Genomic DNA, 23,576 nt, shown 5'->3' on the forward strand with positions numbered 1-23,576 from the left:
CCACAATGCCACGGCCCTTATTAGCAGGCTTTATTACTATGTCAGGGTCTTGTTCCAGGGATTTTAAAATTAATCAATCCTTGTTTGACACATTACACCAGTGTCAGTGCCTATGCTGTTCTAACTTGTTAATTTCACCGATTATCAAATGCTCAAAGGTGTCAATTACCGGGTTCACAACAGGTGGCATGAAAGAAGAGCAATGTTTAAGTTTATAAACAGGTCTAGGTAAGTCCACTTTATCTGTAAAGAACCCCTTTAATTTGATAGCAAAAAAAGACTTGAAAATGTCCGTGTCCTCACATAACAAGAATACACTGCTATCAGAGAGGATCCCCCGCAAATACTATGTCTAGGAGAGGCAGAATAAACGGCAAGCTGGAGCAAAAAAGAAATTAATCAACAAAACCTATCAGAATTGAAATCTACTAAGATAAGCAATTACAAATTCAACAGTAGTTAACCTTACACTGCAATTATAAACATTCTTGAAAGATTCACATTTGCAGGCAGGCTGCTCCACAAAACTTTCTATCTTTTTCAGTCCAACAGGTGTAGTCCTCCACTGTGATGCAGGAGTGTGTAGAGGTAAGTAAATCAGTCAAAGCAATGGCACAAAATTATTATTCCTGCATTCCTTTTTTACAGGTATAGTGCCAACCTTTTCAGTCCAACAGGTGCAGTCCTCCACAGTGATGTAGGAATGTGTAGAGGTAAGTAGAACAGTCAAAGCCAAAAGTAAAGAGTTCCAAATGGCACGAAATTATTATTCCTGCATTCCTTTTTTACAGGTATAGTGCCAACCAAATAAGTATTCACGAAGCTCGTGCTCCCCCACCCAACAACCTGGGCTGGCTGTTGCCAGTTGTTTCGTGTGAAACACCTCTTCAGGGACGGCAAACAAAATCACCTGTGTTCATGTAGACACCTATAACAATATGAACTTCCACTAGTTATACAGCACAGTAACAAGGAACATTTCTTGCTACAAAGATACACTATTATAAGACTCACCGATGTAATACAATCAACAATGAAATAGAGCCAAAGACAGTTACAGTCAACATTCAGTCAAAAGTGGCAGCTAAGCACCGCCCCTCCCAGTCTTATAAAGTCCAGAGTCATACAAAGTCACTTAAATAGACAGCGCTGATATTGACCAGTTATACTTAAAGAAACTGCTTACAGTAAAACAACACAAAATGAAATGCGGTGCCCATATTCAGAGGAAACAAGACTGGTTTATTCATTATTCAAACCATGAGGTTTAAGTGAATGCAACCGGTGTATCCAGTAGCATTCCTTTTGTAGAAGAACTTTCTGTAATGACTTAGAAGGAATTGTGGACCCTGAACACAAGACCAAAACTTTAAAGTCATCTTCTTTATGCTGCACTTGTAAAAAGTGCTCTACTAGAGGAGCCTCCTTTATGCCATTCTTGATACGTGATGTATGTTCCAGTATAAGTGCTTTTAATGGTCTGATTGTACTGCGCACGTAAAAAAGACCACATGCACAAATAAAAAGGTATACTACTCCAGAAGTTTGGCAGGTCACCAAATCCCTCAGTCTAATAGTTATATCAGTCCCAGGGATAATGGCATTAGCTCCAGAAATTATCACGGAGCACACGTAGCAATGGGCGCATCTAAAGAGTCCAACCGGTAAACTAGTCCTACTCTCACGTGTATTCAAATCAGAGCGCACCAATATGTCCTTAAGGTTCCTGTACCCAATCATGGGGGAAATTTCACACACCCCTTAATCCCACTAATTATGAACCAATGATTACAGACTATATTTCCGCATTGCCACTTGCTCCACTCCTAATACCAGCTGGGTTAAGGTGGGGGTGAGCATTCCCATCTGGTCCTCTCCTAATATCAGCAGCAGCGCCCTCTGGTGGTGCACCAGGGTATAAAGTGAGTTGTCTGAAACATGCTTACTCAATTATATAGTAGGATAACTATATGGTTATTCTAGTGAACTGTGTATGAACTTCATATCTTGCAATGGCAACATAGCATTACTCTTGGCTTCATAAAATGTCACAATTGAAACATTGAGGAATTACATAAATCCACGATCAATCATATTTTTATATTGTCACATATGAAAGATCTTAGATTCCTTATTAGATAGCACAAGACATTATTCCCACTAGAAAAATTTAGCCATAATTTTGGAATCAATTTCACTACATTGGTGAATAATCTATTAACACCAGGAGCTTTAAGAGGAGACATGAAAAGTATGCCTTTTGCTCATTGGGGGTGTATATAAGTTTGTTTGATGTTAACAGAAAGGATGGAGGGGAGATGGAGAATAATGAGGACATTAGAAAGATATTAGGTAGCACAAGACATTATTCCCACTAGAAAATTTTAGCACTCCTAATTTTGGAAGAGGAAGTATGAACTACCTTGGTGAATAATCCATTAACATGAGGAGCTTTAAGAGGAGACAGAAAAATATGCATGTTTTTCTCACCAGGGGTATATATATGTTTGTTTGATGTTAACCGAAAGGATGGTGGGGAGATGGAGAATAATGAGGAAATTAGAAAGATAGATGATCCCTGTCAAAGAAAGTTACCATCAAACACTTCATGGAACAAAGAAGGCAAAATTAAATGATGGGATGGTTATTTGACAGTGTGCTTATCGAGTTGTACGGTAAGGTTGCTGCTGTCTTTGAAGCTCTTCCCATGTTCTAAGTATTTATATGAATTCTGCCCCGTGTGAATCTTTTGATGTTTAGTAAGGTGGCGATTCTGAGAGAAGCTCTTCTCACACTCTGAGCATTTATATGGCTTCTCACCTTTGTGAATCCTGTAATGTTTAGTGAGGTCACCGCTATAGGAGAAGCTCTTCTCTCACTCCAAGCATTTATATGGTTTCTCCCCGGTATGAACCTTATGATGGCTAGTTAGGGAAGCTTTCTGAGAGAAGCTCTTCCCACACTCCAAGCATTTATATGGCTTCTCCCCTGTATGAACCTTATGATGGCTAGTTAGGGAACCTTTCTCAGAGAAGCTCTTCCCACACTCCAAGCATTTATATGGCTTCTCCCCTGTGTGAACCTTTTCATGTCTAGTTAGGTGGCAAGATTGAGAGAAGCTCTTCCCACACTCCAAGCATTTATATGGTTTCTCCCTTGTGTGAACCTTTTGATGTCTAGTTAGGGTACCTTTCCGAGAGAAGCTCTTCCCACACTCCAAGCATTTATATGGCATCTCTCCTGTGTGAATCCTGTTATGATCAGTTAGGATATGACTACGTGAGAAGCTCTTCCCACACTCCATGCATTTATATGGCTTCTCTTCTATGTGAATTTTTTGATGGCTAGTTAGGGTACCTTTCTGAGAGAACCTCTTCCCACACTCCAAGCATTTATATGGCTTCTCCCCTGTGTGAATCCTATGATGGCTAGTTAGGGTACTTTTCCAAGAGAAGTTCTTCCCACACTCCAAGCATTTATATGGCTTCTCCCGTGTGTGGATCTGTTGATGGAGAGTTAGGGTACCTTTCCGAGAGAAGCTCTTCCCACATTCCAAGCATTTATATGGTTGCTCTCCTGTATGAATCCTGTTATGACCAGTGAGTTCATGACTATCTGAGAAGCTCTTCCCACACTCGAAGCATTTATATGGCTTCTCCCCTGTGTGAACCTTTCGATGGCTAGTCAATTGGCTATTATAACAGAAACTCTTCCCACACTCCAAGCACTTATATGGCTTCTCCCCTGTGTGAATGTTTTGATGGCTAGTTAGGACACCTTTCCGAGATAACCTCTTCCCACACTCCAAGCATTTATATGGCTTCTCCCCCATGTGAACCTTTACATGTGTAGTTAGGTGGTAAGATTGAGAGAAGCTCTTCCCACACTCCAAGCATTTATATGGCTTCTCCCCTGTGTGAACCCTTTGGTGTCTAGTTAGGAGGCTATTGAAAGAGAAGTTCTTCCCACACTCCAAACATTTATATGGCTTCTCACCCATGTTCATCCTCTGATGTTTAGCCAACTTGCTATTCTGAAAAAAGGTCTTTCCACATGCCGAGCGTTTATATCTTTTCCAGAATGTTGAAATGTTCTGACATATTTTAAGTCTGAGTTCACATCTCAATGTTTTCGCTTTCCTGCAACCCTTATGCCTTCTCTTTCTATTCTCCATTTTATCATGGCCTGGGACCTCAGGTTTCTTCCTGCTCTGCTGGGCAATCAATTTCTTCCTCTGCTTCTTTTTTGCTTCCCTTTTGCTTCTCTGCTGCGTCTTTGGTACCACTTGATCCCCCGGTTTTGCTTCTCCCTCCAGATCTTCATTTCGTTCCTCAAGTGCCCTTCCTTGTTCTTTCTCACTTGCCATCTCCCTCACATCTGCAACTGCAAGAGCGAGACAGAAATCAAATTTTAAAAAGGAGGAAATAAAAAAGGTAAAAATATCTATTAGCAAGGAAAATGAGTATCGTACTTTTTATACTGAGAACTGGGGGCCTGAAATAAGTACAGGAATATGTAATCACTAGCAACAAGGCCTGTTGTGGGGAAAAGTACAATGGGTTCTCGAAAGAGGAGGGCAGGCAGGCCCTACTCCTCTATCACTGATCTCAGCAGGACGGAGTCAGGGGGGGCCAGGCATGGCCAGCTCCTCTTTGCCTGATCCTGGCCAAGTGAACAGCAGGCCGGCATTTGCACCTGCTGCATGTCTGGCCCTCAACAAACAGAGTGGAAAACCACCTGGGTTCTAAGAAAATACATTTGTATTTATAGAGAGTTTTAACAAAAAGTTGTTTTCTTTATTTAAATCAATTTTATTGGATGAGATAACATACATTCCATACATTCCGTAATACAGAGTATAACTACATTTACCCCTTAATCTGGTACATATGCCCTCACCCCTTCTCCCTCCCTCCTTTTCCTTTTCTTATCATTATCACTATTCTATTGTTTCTATTTTTAAAAGTAAAGTTCATACTTATTCACTGTGCATGTTAATAGTTATCCAGAGACCACAGTTGTCCTTTCACATCCCACTTGTTTTCAAGATAGTCCTTAAATTTTCCCCCGTCATTCAAAAATTCACTTGGATTTTGTTCTTACAATTTTCTTGTCATTTTGTCCATCTCCGCCATGTACAACAGTTTCTGAATCCAATCCTCAACTTCTGGTATTTCTTCTTGCTTCCAATACTGTGCATATAATAATCTTGCTGCTACCGTCATATAATATAATAGTATTCTATCCTTGACACTAACTTTTTCCATATTTAAACCTAACAACAGCAGTTCCGGGCTCTTCAACAAATTACTTTTCACGCGACGTTTCCTTTGTTTTGCTTCCACGCTCTTCTCTGGCATTATTTACATTTGCTATTTTTTTCAGTGTTAAATACCACCTATACATCATCTTATATCCATTCTCTTTCAAATTAGTGCATGTAGAAATCTTCAATGTATTTTTCCATAAATATTCCCAAGCCTCCATTGTAATTTCTTTGTTAAAATTCACTGCCTGCTTTACCATTTGAACCATCTCATCTTCCGTGAACCATTTCAGTAAAAGCTTATACATCTTAGAAATCAATTTTATTCCCCCTCCAAATAGAAGCTCTTCTAATTCTGAATTTTTACTTCTAAAACCCACTTTTCTTTTGTCAGATTCAAATAAGTCTTTAATTTGCCGATATTGCAACCAACCATATTTAAATGGTAGCTCCTCATTGTCTTTTATTTTAAAAGTGTCTCTGTCCATCCGTAGTAGTTCTTTATAAGTTATCCAGTCTTCTCCCTTGTACTCCGCACTTGGATTTACAACTTCTGCTGGAACAATCCACAGAGGTCTTTTCTCCCCAATAAACTTCTTGTACTTTTGCCAAACCATAAAAACATTCCTTCTTACAAAATGATGATGAAACATACCATCTATTTTGTGTTTGTCATACCATAGATATGCATGCCAACCAAACAAATTATTATGACCCTCCACAGTTAACAATTTAAAATTAGAATGTCTTACCCAATCTCTCAACCATGTCAGACATATCGCCTCATGATACAATCTCAAATTTGGTAATTGTAGACCACCCCTCTCTATTGCATCACACGACACCTTCATCTTAACTCTTGGCTTTTTCCCTGCCCATACGAATTCTGATATTCTCCTTTGCCATTTTATAAAATGTTTCTTGTCTTTTACAATTGGGATCGTTTGTAACAAAAACATCACTCTGGGTAACACATTCATTTTAACAACTGAAATACGCCCCAACAGCGACAAATTCAATTTATTCCATTTCAACATATCTCTTTCCACCTGTGCCCACAGCTTTTCATAGTTATTTTTAAATAAATCTATATTTTAACTGTTAGCTCTATTCCCAGGTATTTTGTTTTTTGAACCACTTCACACTTTGTAACATTCATTAGCTCCCCTTGTTTCTTTTTTGTCGTATTTTTACAGAGCAATTTTGATTTTGATTTGTTAATAATAAACCCTGCCAGATCTCCAAATTCTTTAATTTTATCTAAAAGTAACGGTAATGTCTGGACTGGTTCTTCCACTATAAACATCACATCATCTACAAATGCTCTGAACCTGTACAAAAACCTTTAAGTCTTATACCTTTTATGCTGTCATCTTCTCTTATCTGCCTCAATAGTATTTCCAACACCATAACAAACAGCAAAGATGAAAGTGGACATCCTTGTCTTGTACCTTTTCTTACCTCGAATTTCTCAGTCAAATCGCTATTTATACATAATGATGCTGTTTGGTCTTTGTAAATAGCTTTCACAGCTTCTATAAATTATTGCCCCAGTTCCATCTTTTCCATTGTTAAAAACATAAAATCCCAATTCAAATTGTCAAAGGCCTTCTCCGCGTCTGCAAAGAAAAAACCTACCTTCTTATCAGGGTGTTTGTCATAATATTCAATAGCATCAATCATGACTCTCAAATTGTTCCACTTCATGGAACAAAGAAGGCAAAATTAAATGATGGGATGGTTATTTGACAGTGTGCTTATCGAGTTGTACGGTAAGGTTGCTGCTGTCTTTGAAGCTCTTTCCATGTTCTAAGTATTTATATGAATTCTGCCCCGTGTGAATCTTTTGATGTTTAGTAAGGTGGCGATTCTGAGAGAAGCTCTTCCCACACTCTGAGCATTTATATGGCTTCTCACCTTTGTGAATCCTGTAATGTTTAGTGAGGTCACCGCTATAGGAGAAGCTCTTCTCTCACTCCAAGCATTTATATGGTTTCTCCCCTGTATGAACCTTATGATGGCTAGTTAGGGAAGCTTTCTGAGAGAAGCTCTTCCCACACTCCAAGCATTTATATGGCTTCCCCCCTGTATGAACCTTATGATGGCTAGTTAGGGAACCTTTCTCAGAGAAGCTCTTCCCACACTCCAAGCATTTATATGGCTTCTCCCCTGTGTGAACCTTTTCATGTCTAGTTAGGTGGCAAGATTGAGAGAAGCTCTTCCCACACTCCAAGCATTTATATGGTTTCTCCCTTGTGTGAACCTTTTGATGTCTAGTTAGGGTACCTTTCCGAGAGAAGCTCTTCCCACACTCCAAGCATTTATATGGCATCTCTCCTGTGTGAATCCTGTTATGATCAGTTAGGATATGACTACGTGAGAAGCTCTTCCCACACTCTTTAGCTAATGAAAAAGCTCTTCCCACAAGTTTGCTTCTATCTCCTCTGGCTGCTTATTTAAAAATTCTGCCAATATTGCAATCATTTGTTCTTGCACTTCCTGCGTTGTACTCTCTGTCACTCCCATAAATCTTAACTGATTTTCTGTGATTTTACACTCCATTACTGCCACACGCTCTTGCAGTTTTTGATTTTCCTCTTTTAAACTAGTGGTCTTTAGCTCCACCTCCTGGACAGTTTGATTTGTTGACTGTAGCTTCTTCTTTATTTCATCTATGTTTCTGGACAGCTCTATCACCTCCACTTTTATTAGTTCCTTTATATTTTTGAGCAAACTTTCTTCTATTCTTTGCATAGATTGCCCCAATTCCTTATTGCCATCCAGCACTTTTTTTCCTAGCGCTTCTACGGCAGTCTATTCCTTATCCGCTTTCTTCGTCATACCTGGGCTAGCCTTTGCGCCACCCCAAGTATCACCTCTCTTTCTAAGCTCCATTTTTAATGTCCATTTTACTTTCTATTTTGAGCCAATCACATGTTAATTTCATTTATTTTATAGTCACATCAATTTTGACCTCACCAAAATGTCGGGTGCAGTTTCTCTATGGTAATTTCCTTCCTCCTCTCCCTTCTTGAAATGGCAGGCATTCACTTCCACTTGACCTCGCAGTTCTCCATCTCGTGATCTTTCCCCACTTTTTCTTCCGTGCTCTTCTGTGCTCTTCCCACTTCCTCCCCAAGTTGACTCCCCTCTAAGCAGAATTTCACTGTCCTCAGTGTCTTCTACAATCTCACGTGATTTGCTCTGTTTCCTCTTGCGCTCCCCTCCCCTTTTCTTGCTGCTGTTATCTCCACCAAAGCCACAGGTATGCGTAAACAATCTTAGTTTTTCTTCTTTTAACTCTTTAAAGTTCTGTCAAATTCCACAACTTTGCCTCAATTGCCTTCCTCCCCTTTTCCGCTACCAGCTTAGTCCATTAGTTCCACTTTTTTTTGCTCTCTTCTAGTTTTTAGTCTGAAAAACAAGATAGAAATCTTTACTTTCCTTTTTTGCATTGTTCCTTACATTCAAAGTTGATCAAATCCGATACTGAAGCTTGGTTTCTGAAGACCTTATGCCAAGTTCTGACTCAAAAGAGCTCTGCAGAGATTTTAGCTCGCCTGTCTCCGAGGGGACCTCAAGGCGCCGGAAGAAATCCTTTATTCAGAACCCCCCTCTGCTGAGATCACTCACTCTCGGGGTCTTGTAGCGTTCCGGCACCTCTCCTGCCTGGAGAGGGGTGGTAGCAGATGATCTGAGCACCTGGCCTGCCAGAAACAGTCGCTCTTGATTGCCCAGCTCCCTGGGCAATGTCAGGTCTCCATCAATCCAAACCGGAAGTCCCAGTTTTAACAAGAAATTAATCACAGAGCTATACCTGTGCAAATATTTTTACAATGTGCAAACAGTGCATTCATACATTCATCATATAATTATAATTTTTGTTTTCCCACAGTCCGATACCCGCAGGGGACTCCGTGCCCCGTTCCAATCTATTTATGAACAAGGCAAGTACTCCATGGGTAAATAAGATGTTATGAGTCAACTTGTAATCACTAACAGATTTTCTTTTTTCTTTTTTTGCAGGTGTCTTTCAAGATGTTGTTTGTGGGATCTAACCACAGACAGCCCTAACTGCAGCCGGCTAAGCGGCAGATTTCATCCTCACAACTTCCTCAGGGGCTGGAGGATCACCTGATTAGTTCAACCCATTCATGAAGACCCAAAGAGTGATGCAAAGGACACGCATACTCCTCTTTGTACTTTCTACTCCTAATACCAGCTGGGTTAAGGTGGGGGGTGGGTCTACTTGCTCGTCTCCTAATATCTGCTAGGTGAAGGCAGTGGGCTGGTATTGCCACCTGTTCCCATCCCGATCCCGGCCTGGCCTTTCTGCCACGGCATGTTTTCTGGAGAGACATCGTGCCTTGCCTGGGTTTCTCTTTGTGGCAGCGCCCTCTGGTGGTGCACCAGGGTATAAAGTGAGTTGTCTGAAACACGCTTACTCAATTATATAGTAGGATATTATGAAGCAGCTGGTCTAGTTTGGATTATAGACTGGATAAGAAACCCCAAAGATATATTAATACGACTAGAAGCAGCGGACTTGACAGATGGACTATACAACCTCCTTTGGGTGGCAAAAAGATCAAGAAAGAAACAAGAAAGTCATGTTATAAGAGACAGCCTCATTCAAATTTGGGATTCAGTTAGAAGAAGAATAAGCCCGCTGATATCACCACTATTGATGCCTTCTGTCATAAAAATCAGAAAAGAGATAATGATGTTAAAACATGCCAAGATATGATAAACCCTCAAGGAAAGATTAAAACATGGCAAGAAATTCAAGATAAAGGGGAAAAAATACAATGGCTGATATATTTTCAGGCAGTTTCCACAATACAAGAATCCCAGAAGGAACTCACAGGACAGTTAAGGAATCTTACCAACTTTGAGAAATTAATCATGCAGAAAAAAGAACACATTTTGGGTCTAATATATAAACTTTTACTCCAATATGATACTGAATCAGAACAAGTTAAAGTGTGTATGATAAAGTAGATGCAAAATTGTGGAGAAGAAATAACGTTTCAACAGTGGGAGAATCTTTGGACAAAGGGCATAACATTTTTGGCAAGTCAAACATTAAGAGAGAATTGGTACAAGATGTATTTGCAACTAGAAGGAAGGACGATGAATGCCCAACTAGGGAAAGCTGGAGAGAGAAGGTGGCAGAATATGCAGCGATGGCAAAATTAACAAGCTACTTAAACAGAAGACCAATGAGAGAATTTGAACAGAAATGAGGAAATTATTTTGCTCACAAAGGATAAAATGCATAAAATGTCTTAGTTTTAGAAAAAATAATAGAATGGTATACTGATATATTGTTATAGATTGGAAATAAAGTTAGGTTCTGATAAGATGAAACTGGTTAAGGATCAGTGATGAGGTAGAATGCGTGACATGGAAACTTTGGCAAAATAGTTAGGTTAAATAGAAACGATCCGTATAGAAACATTAGACCATACTAAGATATAGCAGTAAGAATGTATATGGAGACCGCTTGTTTTGACCTTTAGTTGATCTAAAATTGAATACTGTGTAGGAAAAGGATCATACTTCGTGTGAAAAGATACACAGGAGCGGAATAGGAGATGTAATATGGATGAACTCTGATTAAGGTAGTTTTGTATTTTATCATAACTCCTCTTGCAGTGCAAAATCTTAACGTTCCCTTGACCCTGTTATCTTCTCTTCTTTTTTTTTGTACCCCTCCTTGCTCAGAAAAAATATTTTTTTTAAAGGAATGTTTTATTAAAGTGAGTAATAAAGAGCAATTTCACAGAATACACATAGAAACGGCTACAAAACTGTGAATGAATGGGAAAGTACTTCCAGGGACGGCTAAATTTACCCATCTAGAAGGGGACATCTGTAGGAAAGAAGCAGAGAAAAGAACAAAAACGCAACCAACTAACTACGAGTCAATTACCAAAGACAATAAATGAAGCAAATAAATTAATAACTTTATACAAGTACTGTGAAGTAAATCTTAAACATTAAATGTAAACGCTCTTAACAGGAGCCCTGGTAGAAACCTACTTTCCCAAAGGGGAAAGGGCTCTCAAAGAGCAAAAGTGGACTGTGAATAGCCCAAGCACACCCGACCAACAAGTTCAGTTACAGTACAAGCAGTACATTCATGTTTTTTACATAGGTATGTGCAAAAGGCATAACCTCCAATTAGGACAATGCAGGAACATTCAAACCTAGAAATTAACAAAAGCAATCAAATTGTAACCGCAACGGGTTCGCTAGCAATAAATCATCCCGTATCGGATTCTCCTTCTTCCAAGCAGTTACAGCTGTAAAAAATCAAAGTTCATGTCATTACATAATTCAAATATTGCACATATTCCCAGTACATCTAAAGTGCCATACTTACAAAAATGAGAAGTAATTTTAACACGCAAAAATCAAGTCCATTCAAGCGGCTCGCTCCCAGGCGTAAGCACAGCCTCACCGAACATACTCTCTTAAATACCGTCAAAACCTTAAAGCGCCAGAACCTGCAGGTATCCTCAAAGGTAAGCTGTAAGATCACAATTTACATTCAGTCCCTTGGGTTCCACTGTACTAAGTCTGTGGATCCACCAAGCTTCCTTTCTACGAAGGTCCCTTTGTGCAAGAAGAGGGTCCTTAAATTGGCTGACATGAAGAACAGAGTAGGCAAAGTCCGTGTCCTTGTGTTTCTTTTCCTTAAAGTGGCATACCATCGGAGCATCTTCCACTTCACGACGAATCCTCGATCTGTGTTCTTGAATCCTGATCTTAATTTGTCTACTTGTACATCCTATATACAGCAGTATGATATGGCGAAGGCAAATCTCTCAATTGGTTGCTTGTTCTTGATTTTAAGCATTTCTTTCCTATCTTGTTGAAATGCCCGCCTCCTTCGAACTAGGGCTAATACAGTTGGCGTGCGACCTTTTAGAAAGCCAACGGATAGGAATGCATTTTTACATTTTCATTCATTCCATCCAGCTCATCTTAGACAAAACTTACCATTTAGCCAATTCCTCCGCTTACGTCAAAATTCCACTATGCCACAGGATTTTTGGACCAGTGGGGAGAGGCTGTCCGAACAATTTCTGGCAAAAGATTATCCACCATCGATTGTGGAGGAAGGCAGGAGGCGGGCATTTCAACAAGATAGGAAAGAAATACTTAAAATCAAGAACAAGCAACCAATTGAGAGATTTACCTTCGCCATGGATTATACTCCAATGAGTGGTAACATCAAACGAGTGATTCATAAGTATTGGCCCCTGGTTGAGGATCTCCCAGGGTGCCAAAGGAAGCCACTAGTTGCACTTAGAAGAACTAGGAGCCTTAGGGATCAGTTGATTCATACTGATATGGCTAGGGCTACACCATCTACAGGTTTACCAGTAGGACATTTCAAATGTGGGAGATGTAACACATGCGATTTTGTTATGTCGCCCCTCCAGTTTAGAGCTATGGGGCTATATTGGAAGGCATTTTCAACTTGTAATACAAAGAATGTGGTTTATATGATTGTATGTGTGTGCAAATTGCTGTATATAGGATGTACAAGTAGACAAATTAAGATCAGGATTCAAGAACACAGATCGAGGATTCGTCGTGAAGTGGAAGATGCTCCGATGGTATGCCACTTTAAGGAAAAGAAACACAAGGACACGGACTTTGCCTACTCTGTTCTTCATGTCAGCCAATTTAAGGACCCTCTTCTTGCACAAAGGGACCTTCGTAGAAAGGAAGCTTGGTGGATCCACAGACTTAGTACAGTGGAACCCAAGGGACTGAATGTAAATTGTGATCTTACAGCTTACCTTTGAGGATACCTGCAGGTTCTGGCGCTTTAAGGTTTTGACGGTATTTAAGAGAGTATGTTCGGTGAGGCTGTGCTTACGCCTGGGAGCGAGCCGCTTGAATGGACTTGATTTTTGCGTGTTAAAATTACTTCTCATTTTTGTAAGTATGGCACTTTAGATGTACTGGGAATATGTGCAATATTTGAATTATGTAATGACATGAACTTTGATTTTTTACAGCTGTAACTGCTTGGAAGAAGGAGAATCCGATACGGGATGATTTATTGCTAGCGAACCCGTTGCGGTTACAATTTGATTGCTTTTGTTAATTTCTAGGTTTGAATGTTCCTGCATTGTCCTAATTGGAGGTTATGCCTTTTGCACATACCTATGTAAAAAACATGAATGTACTGCTTGTACTGTAACTGAACTTGTTGGTCGGGTGTGCTTGGGCTATTCACAGTCCACTTTTGCTCTTTGAGAGCCCTTTCCCCTTTGGGAAAGTAGGTTTCTACCAGGGCTCCTGTTAAGAGCGTTTACATTTAATGTTTAAGATTTACTTCACAGTACTTGTATAAAGTTATTAATTTATTTGCTTCATTTATTGTCTTTGGTAATTGACTCGTAGTTAGTTGGTTGCGTTTTTGTTCTTTGCTCAGTTATACGCGACTCTCTCTTTTGGACCTTGGAAAGAAGCAGAGAGGCAACCTGAAGGTTGTGGCAAGGGCGGGGCCTCAGACACGTAGCCTGAGGGTGTGTGTCGGATCTAAGAGCACCAAACCCCTGGGCTGGAAAGCAGTCATTTTTATACAGTAAAACCCATCCTTTGGGCAGGAGGCGCCTTTTGAAGGAAGGAAGGCTGTCTCCAGAGGTGAGGCAATAAAACCAGAGAAGATTTGATCAGGTATATCTAAGAGGACCCAAAGGTCAATTGATCACCAGCGCTTGTGGGATAGGAAGAGCCCTCGCATTCCTGCGTGCCTACGATTAGGGAGGAGGTGAGGGAGAAGGTCAGATGGACTGAGATCAGAAACTCTGGAAAGATCTCTACTTCGATCTGAAAACCTACGCATCTCCAGGGGGTAGCGAGAATCACAGCTATAATAATAAAAACAACATTTGACTTCTAAACCACGCTTCAGGACAACTTAATACCCACTCAGAGTGGTTTACAAACTTTGTCATTTCTATACTCACAACAATCACCCTGTGAGGTGGGTGGGCCTGAAAAAGCTTGGAAGAGCCGGGACTGACCTATAGTCACCCAGCTGGCTTCAAGCGGTGGAGTGCAGAATCAAACCCGGTTCTCCAGATTAGAGTCCTGCAGCTCTTAACCACTACACCAAACTAGCTAGCCTTTCCCAAGGTCCCACAGTTCAGTACTTTTTCAGCTCCTGACCGGGAGTTGGCAACTGTATTCCTGACTTGCCAGGCAGTGTGTGTTTACAACAAAAGGGAACAGCGGCCAGAGTTGGCTACTAACAGGGGGAGGTGGCAGAGTCCTTTCTAGCTCTATTTTGGCCTTTCCACTGCTGGGCTGCTACATCATAACTCTGCCCGGGGTAGGTAAGTAGGGAAAGCTGACCACAGCTGGGCAGATACAGGAAGCTTAGCAGGTGGGTGAGAAGGCAAGAAGAAGGCAAGAAAAGTTGGAAATAAGGGGGTTGCCAGGAGGAGGGACAGAGGAAATACTGGTAAAGAAGGGGATATAGTGGAAAACAAGATATTCCCCCCCCCCTCCAAGAAATCATTGCAGGTTCCACCCTGTGCAAATGGACTCGGCCCTGGCTGCTGGGCCTGTTGTTCCAGAAAGGGTACGAAAGAGATGGAAGAAGGGAAAGCTGGAGACGAAGATGGGGACAAATAAAGGTAGGCTTTCTGATAGCGGGTAAGGAGGAAAGTAATCAGGAAAAGGAGGAAGGGTACGGAGGCTTTCAGGGAAGGGAAAGAGGAAGTAGGAGGCGAGAACAAAATGAGATGCCCACCCAATTCCTTGTAGTTGCCCATCTGTAGACAACTACGCTAGTCATCAAAATTGTAATGCTACAAAGAAGGAACCACCTTTGCTTGAAAAAAAGCTATGATCGGTAAAAAAAGAGTCTACAGGGAACTCAGGAAACTCTTTCCCACCCACCCAGAGAACAGTTGTTAAATCTTACTATATAATGGAGTAAGTGTATTCAAGACGACTCACTTCCTACCCTGGTGCAACACAAGAGGACCCTGCCATGGTGGGAAGGCCAGATTGGGATCAGGATGGGAGCTAGTGGCAATGTCAGCCCCTTGCCTTCACCCAGTTGGTAATAGGAGCGGAACAGGTGGCAATGCCCACCCTCTACCTTAACCCAGCTATTAGGAACAGAGCAGGTGGCAATGCCCGCCCCACTTCAGCCAGCTGGGATCAGGAGCAGAGCAGGTGACATTGCCCACCTCCTGCCTTAACCAAGATGGTATTAGGACCCACTCCCCTTCACCCAGCTGGGACAAGACTCAGAGTAGGAGGTAATGCCTGCCCCCATTTCACCCAGCCATAATCAGACACGCAGGAGGCAATGCCAGTTTCCCCTTCACTCGGCTGGGATCAGGAATGGAGCAGGAGGCAATGCCTGCCCCCATTTATCCTGGCTTGTATTAGGTGTGGAGCAGGTAGCAAAGCCCACCACCCCTTCATATGGCCGAGTTCAGGTATCGAGCAGGTGGCTATACCCATCCCCCTCCTTCACTGGCTGGGATCAGAGACAGAGGAGGGGGGAATGCCTGCCTGCCTGGCCACCCTCCCCTTTCTAGAGCTTGTTGCCCTTTCCCCCACAACGGGCTTTTTTGCTAGTCTATATGAATAAAAGGCTTCTACAGTCAGCATAACTTCTCAGAAAATAAGATGTCCTCAAAATTGGGTACTAGCTTTGGGATGATTGAAGATCAAACACAGGGCAAAACACAAAAGGAATCACAACATCCCGGAGCACCCAATCCCCCCAAACCTCCGCCCCCTTGGCTTTTTGCTTCAGATGCAATGGCCGTCCGGGGCAGGCAATGCTCACCCAAAAATAAAGAGAGGGGCCTCAAAATTGGCCTCTTGCCTCAGGATGGAGATGGGACTTGCTATGCTCCAAACGAAGGTAATTGGGCCACTGAGGTCCAGCTAATTTCCAGCACCTCCCCCAACCCTGAATTTGCAGCAGAAGCTACAGTTGACTATGGCAGGCATAACTCAATAAATAAAGGTAAGGGTCTCAAAATTGACACACACACGCCCACTGGCAGCCCAGAGAAAGAAAACCGAACACTATCCCCTCCTTTGGTAAACAAAGAAGGTTTAAGAATGTTCCTAAGCTAACATAGACAGTGAAGTTCAGTGGTTAGAGGACTTGTCCAGGATCTAGGCGGTCCACAAACGATTCTCCATTTGCCACTAAAAGTGGACGGTTGACCTTGGGTCAGGCATGCATATTCCGCCTAACCTACCTCACAGGGGTTATATAAATCTTTAGTTTTGCCTACAGTTTGCCAGGAAAAGATGATCTCTGAGGTTTTTGCTTCATCCAGTATTCCTGGAACTCTTTTATCAGGAGGCAGAGCTGGGGCTGCCAACTCCATTTCGGGAAATTCCTGGAGATTTGGGGGTGGAGCCTAGAGAGGGTGGGGCATAAGGCCGTAAGAGTCCTCCCTCTAAAGCAGCCATTTTCTCCAGGGGAAGTGGTCTGTTTACTATGGAGATAAATGCTAGTTTAGGGAAATCTCCAGCCCCCTCCTGGAGGATGGCAACCTTGGTCAGAACTGCTCACTCAGTATTCGAAATTAGGGGTGTGCAATTCGGTAATCTAATAAGGTTAAAGATACCGAATCAGGGCTGTTTCGGGTTTTTCCAGTATTACCGAAACGTTTCCTGAATACCGAAAAATTTCGGTAATACTTAAACAGAGATTGCCGAAACGATTCGGCCATTGTTTTCAATGAGAAAACCTTCTCCCGGCTTTCCGGGAGTCTGGGGGGGGGGGGCATTTTCTGTCCAAATCTCACCAAGCTTGATGGAGACCTTCTCCTAACTCTTCTCTAACTATCCCCCAAGTTTCAGAAAGATTAGACTTTGGGGGGGCCATGTTATGCCCCCCCAAACAAGGTGCCCCCATCCCCCTAAGTCTCCATGGTTCTCTATGGGGAAAACAAGTCATCTTTTTAGGTGGCTTTGTGTGGCATTTTGCAAGCAAAATGCACCCAATTTTCAGGGGACCTGCTCCGACCTGTCCTCCCACCCTCCACCAAGTTTCAGGCAGATTCCACTTTAGGGGGCCATTTTATGGCCTCCCGAAGAAGGTGCCCCTATCCACTTCCACTCCACTATTCCCTATGAGGGAAATAAGAGAGGCTTGTGTGGCTAGGGGTGGCATTTTGCATGCAGAATGCCCCCAAACTTCAGGGGCCCATCTCCCACCTGTCCTCCCTCCCTCCACCAAGGCTCAAGCAGATCCCACTTTGGGGGGCCATTTTATGGCCTCCCAAAGATGCTGCTCTTAGCCCCCCCTTTCTCCATTATTTTCTATGGGGGGAAAACAGAGGCTTGTCTGGCTAGGGGTGGCATTTTGCATGCAAAATGCCCCCAACCTTCAGGGGCCCATCCCCTACCTGTCCTCCCACCCTCCACCAAGACCCAAGCCGATCCCACTTTGGGGGGCCATTTTATGCCCCCCCAAGGTGGTTCTCCTGCCATACCACTTTGTCTTTCTACTGTGGGGAAGACTTCCACACTGCAGAAACACATGGGATTGGGGCTGCCAATGGCCACAGCCACAGTCCACCTGCACCCAAACTGCCAAATACCACACACACACACCCCAAAATCTAACCTCCCCTGTCCTCTTGTGGCTAGCCACTTTCTATTGATCCCTGTTATGGGAAAATCTCCCACAGCAGGAACCCACGGAATGTGGCATCTGTGGCCACAGGCACAGTCTCCCTTTTAAATTCACCCCCTACACAGCCCCACACTGACCCAAACACACACACCCCAACATTTCCACACCGGCCACTACCCTAGGAGCAGGCTGGCCAGCTGTCCCCCATTGTTCCCTGTGATGGGAACTTTTAAACTCTCTTTCCCAGGGCAATTATGCACAGCCCAGGGGTGCCACAATGGTGGGCACACAAAGGGGTGCCACAATGGTGAGTGCGAGCTTGTCTCTGTGAAAGAGCACCTGAACGACAGACACCCTCCCTCAAATTCCCCCACCACCTACAGAGATGGCTGGCCAGCCAGCCCCATTGTTCCCTATGATGGGAACCAACTGGACAACAAAGAATAAAACACGAACACAGAATAAAGTTTTTTAAAAAAATTATTTTCTCACTTTCAAAGTACAAGTAGGCAAAGCATTGTGACACTTTACACCAGCAGTCCCCCAAACAGAAAAATAACACAACTCACTTAACATCAGAGAATTACAAAAACACAATTCCTGTCAAAAACACCTTATTTCTTGAACAGCTTTAGGTTACACAGCAGGGGGGGCACACCAAAGGGCATGCCAGCATTCCACCTCACAAAAATAACACAACTCACTTAACATCAGAGAATCACAAAAACATAATTCCTGTCAAAAACACTTTATTTCTTTAATGGCTTTAGTTTACACAGTAGGAGGGCACACCAAAGGGCATGCCAGCAGTATCTTACACAAAAATAACACAACTCACTTCACATTAAAGAATCACCCCAAAAAATTGGTGTCAAAAGCATTTTATTTCTTTAACTGCTTTAGGTTACACAGTAGGAAGGCACAACAGGGCATAAAAGCAGTCTACTACACAAAAATAACACAACTCACTTCACATCAGAGAATCACTCAAACACAATTGCTGTCAAAAATGGTGAAGTGAGTTGTATTATTTTGTGTAGTAGACTGCTTCCATGCCCTGTTATGCCCTCCTACTGTGTAACCGAAAGCAGTTAAAGAAATAAAGTGTTTTTGAAAGCAATTGTGTTTTGGGGTGATTCTTTAATGTGAAGTGAGTTGTGTTATTTTTGTGTAGTAGACTGCTTTTATGCCCTGTTGTGCCTTCCTACTGTGTAACCTAAAGCAGTTAAAGAAATAAAATGCCCCTCTATAATAGTGGGAAAGAAGAATAAATGGGGAGGGGGTTCCTGGAGATGACCCGTGAGAAGGAAGCCCAGACACGGAGGCGCGAAAATAAGACGAAGGGGATTCAACCGCCCCTTCCCGGAGCTCTCAGAGCCAGTGCAGGGCAGCAATTAGAATGTCTAAGTATTACCTCAGAGACCTGCTTTGTATTCCCAGGACGCTTCCATGAATGCTCCCTTGGGTGACCTTGGACCAGTCTCTCTCTCTCTCAGCCCAACGTACCTCTCAGAGGAGACGTGAGGATAAAATGGAGAAGAGAACCACGTCAGCTGCTTTGGGTCCCCGGTGGGGAGGCACAGGGGGCAGAAGCGAAGTACATCCCGCATGGAAGGGACAGTTCCTCATCTTTGGCAAGCAGAACTCAAAAGAAAACACAGGAGCTCAGTGAGATATCTCCAGATGGGTAGCCATGTCAGTCTGGACCAGCATCATCATCACAACCTTCGATTTATATCCAGGATGACTTAACATCCCTTCAGAGGGGTTTACAAAGCTTGTTATTATTATCCCCACAAACAATCACCCTGTGAGGTGGGTGGGGCTGAGAGACCTCCTAGAAGCTGTGACTGGCCCAAGGTCACCCCGCTGGCTTCAAGTGGAGCCGTGGGGAATCCAACCCGGTTCTCCAGATTAGAGTCCCGCACTCTTAACCGCTACACCAAATGGGCTCCTTTGGTATTATGTTCTGAGGTTTCCAATGCATTTGGGTGTGTTTCATCAATCTCCAGTTGAAATACTGTGAATATGGGGCTGGCACAAGGTTGGCTTGGCACCCCCTGCTCTCAGCTGGACAAGGAACAGGAGAAATGTTACAAGGGGAAGCAGTTCTGACTCAAATGATGAATGTATCAAATGTGTTCTTCCCCAGGGTGCGAGTTTCAACCTTTCCTCTGTAGTCAATGAACATTGAGTCCTGAAATCAAAGAGGGGTAATGGAAGATGCAGCTCCCTCCCCTCCCTTCTATTCTGTAGTCAGGATAAAAGGGAGAGGCTCCTTACCCAGAGACACCAGGGTCTCGTAGTTTTCCTGCATCACGTCCCAGTAGAGTTTTCTTTGGTCCGGATCCAGGAGAGCCCATTCCTCCTCTGTGAAGAACACGGCTACTTCCTCAAAGGACATTTCAGAGCTCTGAAAGAGGAAAATGTTGCCCCCTTGATGATCGATTCCCATTCTTGAGCATTTAAGCAAGAAAGTAGAATCCCACCAGCCAGCCAGTTGATGGAATGAGTACCAAACATCAGACAGATGGCAATAAAAATGGAATTATCTCATTTTTCAGCCTCTGGTATGTATAGGATACTGAAACTCTCCAAGAAATACGAACTCTGAACGTTGCCCAGAACTGGGCTTCTGTTGGTTGAGTCTGTGTAGCTGTGTACTGCACACTGTGCCCCAGAAATACATGTAAACTGTATTTGCGTAGAATGTTTCTGCTTGAAATATATTTGCCTGTAGAGGTTTTCTATGTTACTCTAAAGCTTGATCCAGCTCTGTAAACATAAACTGGACTAATTAAGGCCCTTATGTCTTTCCTTCAATTCTCCCCCCTCCCCCAACAAACCCTGGACCTACTGACCTCAGGCCATGATCTTTGGCAGGTTTGAGATCCAGGGCACCGACTGCCATGCACAAACCTGCTGCACAAATCTAAGACCTTTCCCGATCTTTGTGCATTATGGAATGATTGCCAATTGAACAACAAGGAAGCCACTGCATCAACTGGCCAGATTTTGGCTCTCAAACGAAAGAAAAGATTTAAGGGAAAGATATTGCAGAAAAACTACTAAACTGGGAGAAGGGATATTCTAATCTATAACAAAAAAATGAAGACCAGGCAAGTTAAAATTGGCCACCAATTTCAGGATCCCTGCAGGAGCTGCACACCCAAAATCAAAGGGAAAGGGATCATCCTGGCCCAGGTTCTCCCCAAAACGTCCCTCTGCTATTTTGCAGTGGTCCCTAAAAGCCAGGAGGGCAGAGGCAGGGCAGGCAGGGAGGGTGGAAAATATCTCTTCCTTTCCAAAACAAACCTTCAGACCAGGTGCCAATTCAGAGGTCTTCTGGAGAGTAATGCTCACTGGTATCATATTCCATAGGAAGGCACAAAATGGACTGAGAATTCTCTACCCCCAAATCTGGCCAAATGCCTCTTTTGGTTTAGCTTGTGCACCGTGCAGGGTCAGAGAGCCCCTTAAAATTGTTCAAGTGCCGGGAACCGCAGGGACTGGGAGAACAGGCAAGGAACCCCCTTGGATCAGACCAGGGGCCCCTGCAGCGCTTAAGAATAGGATCCGCCCAGGCTGGCAGCCGGGAACACGGTGAAGAGTGCGAAAACACGCACCTTCCCCACGCAGATGCCACCCAGGCCGTTTTAATCCTAGCCAAAGGTTTAGAACTGCAGAGAGCCAAAGGTGGGCAGGCGCTCTGTCAAGGGGGCTCCTGCACTGCCGAGAGGGACAGCACCCCCTCCCCCTGCCGGTTGTTGGGCTCATGATCAGTTCCTTACATGGAAATCTATAACCCCTGGAGGAACGTAGTAAAAGGAATGAGAGGAGTGCCCGCTGGAAATAACGGGAGAGGCTTGAAGGCCATTGGAAATAATGGTGGGGGGGGGGGAGGAAATACTGAAGTACATTACAGTACAAAAACGTTGCAAAGAAAATGCGAAATGACTTTTCCACAAAGGTCTCTGGGTGCAGACAGACTATCCTGGGAATGGAATGACAGGCCCCTGAGCCTGTTCCTAGAGGTTCTCATCCCAGTCTGGGGTCTTTCATTCCAGCCCCAGAGTTTATTGCTAGGAACCATCTTCGCACCTTGCCATCTGCCATACCAGTCCCAGAGTGGTTCTGCTACTCCTAGGGGCAGTAATTCCAATCCCATAATAGTCTATCTGGACCCAAAGATCTTTATGGAGAATCCATTTTATTTTCAACATTTTTTATACTAAAATGTGTTGCAATAAAGCCTATGCAAAAAAAAATGGAAGACGCGGCTGCTCCCTTTATCTCCAACGGGCCTTCATACCTCTGCCATTATTTCCAGTGGGCAATCCTGTCATTCCTTATAGTACATCCCATACCTGGAATAGATGCAGAACTGTGATTCTCGAAAGTTTATGCAACAATAAAGTTGGTTAGTCTTAAAGGTGCTACTGGACTCTTTTTGATTTTGCATACCTGGAATGTTTCCTTTCCAAAGCCATTCCCCCCATTGGTTCACCGGCCTCGAGGTTGCCTCGTTTACTGACCTGCATCACCGTCCCCTCCCCCTTTTCTCTGAGGAAAAGTGATTTAGGAGAAAGACTTGTACAGTCAAGGATCCTCCCCCCCAGCCCCTCTTCCCCCTCCATCCCGTTCACACGTGTTTTCCCTCCCCTCGCCCCAGATCCCTGCATGCCGCCCTGAACTCACCTCCCCTGCAGACGTGCAGAAGCCGAAGTCTCCCTCCGCCCGGGGAGGCCGAGAGAGAAGCCAGCCGCCCTGGACCTCCATTCCGCCCAAATCTCATCTGCAGCCCCCCTCGAGGCCTGGGGAAAGCGGGCTGGCCTCTCTGTGCGCGCGGGGCCTTCTGGGCGTTGTAGTTCCTGCGCTCACAGAGCCCAAACGGTATAAAGCTGCCCAAGGGGGTGAGTAGAGGAGGTTTCCTGGTTCTTCTGCCTCGGTGGACGGGGAAGCCTCCTAGGATGGCCCGCTGCAGGACAGACCAGCCGGGAGAAACAGCAGGCGGTGGGGAAGGAGGACTTTCTGCCCGAGTCTGCAGGGTTTGTCCTTCCCGTGGCCCTCCCGCTGGAAACTACACTTCCCAGGCGCCCTCGCGGCCCCCCCCCCAAAAGGGGCTGAGAGGTGGGAGAGCTCAGCCAATGGGGACTCCGCCTTTCGCTGCAGGAGGGGGAGGCTGGCCTTTGCTTTGCGCTGGGTTTTCTCTGCTTTGCTCAGAATCGGGCTTTAAAAGTATTTTGAATGTCTGTAAACGGACCTCAAATAATTTTTGAAGCAGCACTGCCACCTTACTGATTTGAATGCATTGTGTGGTGTTTGTATTATTTTATTCATTTTGGTTTTATCCTATTAGATCCCCCGACGAGGCATGCTGTGAAACACGAGAAGATCAAATAAGCGACTCTCTAACGCCCCTTGCCCCTTTTTCTTTTTATTGGTCCAATGTGCCAGGTCGCCTGAGCGCTACGCAATTTGCTATAAGGGATTTTCCAGGGGTTTGACCCTCTTACTTTCCAATTTGGGTAGGACTGAACTGGAAGGGCACTCAGCTCCTGAGTCCAGGTGTTCTCAAGACATCCCAGGAAAAAAATGTCCTTAGAGAGCCCCCAGCAAGCAAATTCACGCCACCTCCCTTCTTAAGCATAACTATTG

The 23,576-nt window shown here is 43.7% G+C and overlaps 1 pseudogene; it reads right to left on the bottom strand.

Annotated features, from left to right (window-relative positions):
* Window positions 1–1,326: 1,326 nt before the first annotated feature.
* LOC129327979 (zinc finger protein 345-like) lies at window positions 1,327–22,697 on the bottom strand (annotated as a pseudogene).
* Window positions 22,698–23,576: the final 879 nt, after the last annotated feature.

The sequence above is a fragment of the Eublepharis macularius genome, chromosome 4 (genome assembly GCF_028583425.1).
Source record: "Eublepharis macularius isolate TG4126 chromosome 4, MPM_Emac_v1.0, whole genome shotgun sequence".
Classification (NCBI taxonomy): Eukaryota; Metazoa; Chordata; class Lepidosauria; order Squamata; family Eublepharidae; genus Eublepharis; species Eublepharis macularius.